This window comes from Notolabrus celidotus, chromosome 19 (genome assembly GCF_009762535.1).
Source record: "Notolabrus celidotus isolate fNotCel1 chromosome 19, fNotCel1.pri, whole genome shotgun sequence".
In the NCBI taxonomy this organism is placed as follows: domain Eukaryota; kingdom Metazoa; phylum Chordata; class Actinopteri; order Labriformes; family Labridae; genus Notolabrus; species Notolabrus celidotus.
The window spans coordinates 21,689,631-21,695,774 of record NC_048290.1 but is presented as its reverse complement, the minus strand read 5'-3'; positions in this window follow the sequence as shown (position 1 = coordinate 21,695,774).

Below are 6,144 nucleotides of genomic sequence, written 5' to 3'. Positions count from 1 at the left end.
GATCGTGATCCTGCCATAGGAAAATAATGATACAATATTTTTCCCACATTGCCCGACCCTAATGAAAAACATTTCCCCCCAGAAGAAGATAACGTTTGCTAATCTTTACATGGTACTTCCTAGTTACTGTTTTATTGAGAAAACATTTAAAATGATTGTTATTAAATAGATATTGCATATATAACTTTTAGGATTCCAAGGTCTCAGTAGGAGTCACTGGCCTTGAGGTATTCCGACAACATCATATGTGGCCCTCTTTGAAAAAAGTTTGGACACCCCTGATGTAGATCATTTGCTTAATGATCATTCTGTTTGTCCTCTAAGAGCCACCGTACTCAGTGTATGTTATTCTACACTACACAGGCGAGGAGTTTGTTCAGTTTTTGACACCATATAGATAGTTGCTTGGAGGAGCTCGCAATAACATCCACTGCATGCAGTCATATTGAAGTTCTCACTGGTTACTTTATTTAACCACGACAAGGTCAACTCACCGGATGATCATTAGACATGACAGGTATAACATGAAGTGCCCATCCTGCTGGCACAAACTGGAATAACATACACTCAATACAGTGGCTCATGGAGGACAAACAGAATGATCATTAAGCAAATGATCTACAGGCACTGTTAGAGCTATTTGTTTATTTTTTGTATTTAGTTGTTTATTTATTTTAGAATTAATAAGTAGTATTCGTTGTTAAATTTATCAAAACCTTACTTTTTATAGGTAATTTAAGTTAGATTTTGGGGATATATTTTTTGCTAGTCATTTGTTTAGTATATTTAGATTTGTTTGTATATTTAGTATTTCTTTTGTTTGTTTTTGTTTGTTTGGTAATTAGGAACTGTGGGCACCTGAGGTTATTAAGGTAGGTAGGTGGCAGAAGGCCAGCATGCACTCTGGGTGGGCCTATGGTTTATTACCAGCGCAAGTGAGGCAGCAGGAGCCGTGATTTTCCTTGTTCCTTTTGTTTGCTTGCTTGACATCAAAATAAACCATTGGAAACCACTGAACTTTTGCATGGACATTGGACTTCTTTTTCCTGCGTACATCACATCCTCCTCGGGGCATCAGTGACCCTTTGATTAAGTTTAGTTAAAGTTTAAGTTTGATATATATATTTTTCTTTGAGTTTTTTTTGACAAATGGCCACTACAGGCACCTTGTGTTAAACTATCTGCATACAGCCTTTTTTTTCTTCCTTTGTAATGGCTGGATACTTTGCTGTTGAGAGACTTTTCCCCAGTGTGTAAAAATCCACATGGAAACCATCTTCTTTGACAGTTTTGTGTGTAAATGTTTGGGAGTTAAGATTTCTCCGTGCTGAACGAAAATTTCAGGACATAAGGAACAAAGCTTAAAAGATGAATCCTGCACCAGAACACTACTTACATTTCAATTGTTAATGGATTTCTCTTGTTTTGATTTAAAATGTATTTAATTCTAAACATACCAGATTCCTAAAATAAAAAACAGGGACATTTCCAGTTCAGCTGTGAATGTAGTCTATTATTAAAATACGCAGTGTTATTATCTCTAAATGGAAAAGGGGGGCACTTGCAGTTTTATGTATTTTGACCAATTGGGATGTAATAAACTGTGGTGCAAATTGTCTGATAAAACATGTCTTCCTTTCCAGCCTTATATATCCCCTTTGTTTCCCCTGATTAAAAAACCCACAAAGCAAGAACAGATAGATTTTTTTGACTTATATTGGTGGTGAAACATCCTACAGAGGATACTAAAGGGCAGGATTGATCTACCCGGGGTCAAAAAACACTGTCAGGGGATGTGTGCATATGTGTAGATGCAATAACAAATATAATAAATACAAGGGTGCCAGCATGTGCGGTTTTGCATTGCTTTATTTTTGGTCTTTTCTTTGCTCTTTTTGTTTTAGTTTTCAGTTTGTTTTTACTTTGTCAGGTTTTTTTTAAACAAGCGATAAAACGTGTTTAAAGTTTAAACCTGAAAAATATGGGTGTGGAGTAAAAGCATCAACTGATATCATTTCAGTCCTTTGCTTTGGGTCTCCTTAGGTGTTTTCAGCTTCTTCTTCAGTCCCCCCAGCAAGCGTCTGTCTTTTTCTGAGACGGCCTCTTCCCACATCTTTTGGAAAGTGACATGTGTGGAAATCTTTTGGACAATTTCATGTCCATGGCGCCTTACATCCAATGCAGCATCTACACATATTTTGCTCACAGCATTGAGGAAGCGTTTAGTGAAGTTTCTGTCTCTTGTGAGGGTTTGTGTTGATCCGAGGACGTCACACAACTGGCTGAGGTGCTGAGCTGCACTGTCTCTAACTGCCGGGCTGCGGTGGCTCAAGCCTGAATTCAGCAGGGCGTTGATGGTACGACTGGGGCTGCAGTTTTGAACCATTGCATCTAGTGCAAGACTTGCCTTCTGTCGGATAAAGGTTGTGGGATCTGTCATTTTCAGTAACAGTGCTTGGCCTATTTCCTCCACCATGTCATCCATGGCTCTTTGCAAGTGAATGTACATGTCACAAAGAGTGACCATAGCAGCAGAGGACACCGCAGAGCGAATATTTTTAACCTCTGCAGTGACACCCACACAGACAATACGGAGTTTGAACCTGAGCATCTCTGGATGACTCTTTGTCAGATCTTGAATAGATATTAAGGCATACATTTTTTTCTGCCAGTCATCAGACCTGAGCATTTTGAAGATATGATCCAGGCTTTTTACAGGATTGGACATCGGCTGCTGTCTTTTGACTTCATCAGTCCATGGAGGTGAACACCCTTCCTTGAGGGTTTGGGATGCTTTGGTTTTGGCAAGAGGAGGAGGGGGAGGGGGAGATGGAGAAGGGGGAGTTGGGGTGAAAGATGTCTGAGGATTGGATACCTCATGAGGGCTTTCAACCTCCAGCCTGGTGAGACTGTCTTGAGAGTTGACCTCGCAACTCCTAGTAATCATTTCAGCTACCTTCAAGGCTTCTTGTCTCAGATGGGCCTCAAACCATGGATCTTCCATCAAGGACCAAAAGTTTTTCTGAGTATTATGGTCCCTGTTGTTTCTAGAGGTCCTCTGGTTACCTGAATCTCTGGCAACCAGATTTGCCACTTTGTATGCTTCCTGCTTAATATGAGCACGCATTGCTTCATTCTTCATAATCGACCAGAAGCTGTCCTCATCAAGGTTGTCACAAGACATTTGGGCTACCTTGGACTCGGGCATCTTTTTGTCCCAATCTTTGGTAATCTGGTCAGCCACCTTGTTGGCCTCTTTCTCTAAATGAGCATGCAAGGCCTCATTCTTCATAATCGACCAGAAGCTGTCCTCATCAAGGTTGTCACAAGACATTTGGGCTACCTTGGACTCGGGCATCTTTTTGTCCCAATCTTTGGTAATCTGGTCAGCCACCTTGTTGGCCTCTTTCTCTAAATGAGAATGCATGGCATTACTTTTCATGGTAAACCAGAAGCTGTCCTCATCAGAGCTTTCTTGGGACATCTGCTTCAGCTTGGACTGTGGCTCCTTCTGTTCACCCTGTCCTCTGGCAATCATACTCGCAACCTTGCAGGCTTCCTGCCCAATATGATCATGTATGGCGTCATTCTTCATAATGGACCAGAAGTTGTCCTCATCAGGGTTATCCTATGAAAGACTGTCTGTTTGGCTTGGTTGTGTTCAATCAGCAATGTGGACAGAAAGATTCACTCAGCAGTCAGAAAGAACTTAAATGTCACAGTGTCTGTATGAAGTCACACAATTCTGTATGCTGTCACAATGCATCCTATCTAATGTAGTGGTAGAAAGATGGAGCTCCACCTTTGTGCACATGCTCAACACCTTCTTGCCTTCATAGATGTATACTTAGGCAATAACTGAACTGTTCATGCCAATAAAGCAATCTGAACTAAACTGAACTGTAAACAATCTGTAGGACCTGATCTCCTTGGGAACCACCAGATGCTATGCTGCAAAGTAGTCACATACATTTGTCACCAGTTAGTCTTCATTCCATCACATCTGTTCACGGCTTTCAGTTCAGTTTGTAAAGTGAGAGAGCTCCCTCTGGAGATCAGGACCCATACTACAGATACTGTGAAACTGGGGAAGTATAAGGGGAACTGCTAAATAAGATAAAAAAAAATTTTTCGACTCATGAAGAATGTGAATTTGATGTTGCTGAACAAGTAAAAACCTTAAACTCATCATCTCTTTCACTTTTCCTTTCTTTTTAGAATAATTGTTTGATTCAAAGGTAGAATCATGATGATTGATAATGTTTCCAAACCAATTGTTTATTCCCTTTGTACACTGTGAAGAATCATAAACGTACTGGCATCCATCATCTCCTTTGAACTTTCTCTCTGTTTACTTAACTTAATAAATTTTACCTTTCAAAATCGCAAAACTAAGCACGTCCTTTTGTCTTATTCCTTTAAAAAGTAAAATAAAGGGGCGCTGGTGGCCTAGCAGTCAAAGCGCCCCACGTATAGAGGCAATAGTCCTCATCGCAGAGGTTGCCGGTTCGACTCCTGGCTGGTCAACCATTCACCGCATGTCTTCCCCAACTCTCTACTCCCCACATTTCCTGTCTCTCTTCAGCTGCCCTGTCAATAAAGGCAAAAAAAGCCAAAAAATATAACTTAAATAAATAAATAAAATAAAAGTTTTCTTCATACATTTTCAGATGACAAGTCAAGACAAAAAAATCTGCCTATGGGGTGAGAATTTCTTTTTTCTCAGTTTCATGAATTGAGACATTATTTTTATTTCAAGAAAATTGATAAGTATTTTCCTCTTAGCCAATAGGCGGAATTAAAAAAAAACAAAAACGGTGTGGCAGTGTATCCTTACAGAGAAGAAGCTGTTTCAGCTAACAGATGTCATGTAAAAGTTGTTCTTCAAGTAAAACTGTCAGAGGCTTTTTTTTTTGGAATTCATGCATAGATGGAGCAAAATGAGATTGGCTTTCTTTTTGCTAAAGACCACTTGCATTAATAAATACATTTGTTCATTATTGTCCACTAACAAAGTATGTATCCCGCCCTTTCTTCTCATTGTACTTAATGTTTAGCTAACTCTTGTTCATTTAAAACACCTTTGTCCTTTGTGTTTGCGGGTTTCACCCATCACAAACAATCACTTGTGCTTAAAACAATGACGGCCCTGTGCCTCTGATGTTGTCCCTTCAAAGTGTAATGTGTGGAAACCCACCTTGTGTTAGCCAAAAGGCATGACTCTCCTCTGTCAGTCACTCATATCCAATAACACTCATACACATGGAGCTGGGAGGAGTTTCTGGTTTGAATTTCTAGAGATATGATCTCCTTTCTCCCAGAGCTTTCTGCAGCTTTGACAAAAAGTCTTCCTTTTAAGCTTTTTGTTGGATTAGTATGGATACAAACCTTTCTTTTCTTACTTCTGGTGGAAAATTACAGTTCACATTTTATTTCTAATGAAGCAATGGAGACAACAGGAAACTTTGAATACTTGCATGCACCGGTAAAAACTAAACACACTGATTGACAAGGGCACAAATAAACAAGAAAGTGTGGGTGTTGCTTAATTAAACTTAACAGAGGCTTCTCTGAGGTGTGGCCCATCTTATCCCTTAATTGATATAATGAAACTGTGTCTATCACACCCTGGAAAATGTACATTAGCATGTCTAATAAATGTAATTAGTATCTTAAATTATAAGAAATATTTTAGGATACAAATAAAAATTCAAATTCAGGAAAAAATTGTCTTTTAACAGTATGACCAGATGATAATATTGTGTATCAACTTTAAAAAAGATGAGTGTGGTAAAATTTTGGGTTTATAAAGAGCCTAAAACTGCAAAATCCATGACTTTATAAGAAACTAAAAAGGATAAACCAGCAACAGATCCAATTAAAGGTTTTTATTTGTACAAATGATTTGAGGAGTTTGTCTGATGTGATGTATCACAAAGAGTCTTTTCGTAACAGGTGTCACATAATAATATCAGAGGAACCTTCTTATCAATTTTGTGTGAGGGATTCACCAAATATACATTTTTCATAATAAAAGCCGAACCAGTCAAAATTTGACCATACGTATAAAACTTGACAATAATTCACATCTGAAATATAAAATAAACATCTTTTTTTATTTGTAAGCAAACCTCATTTATGGTA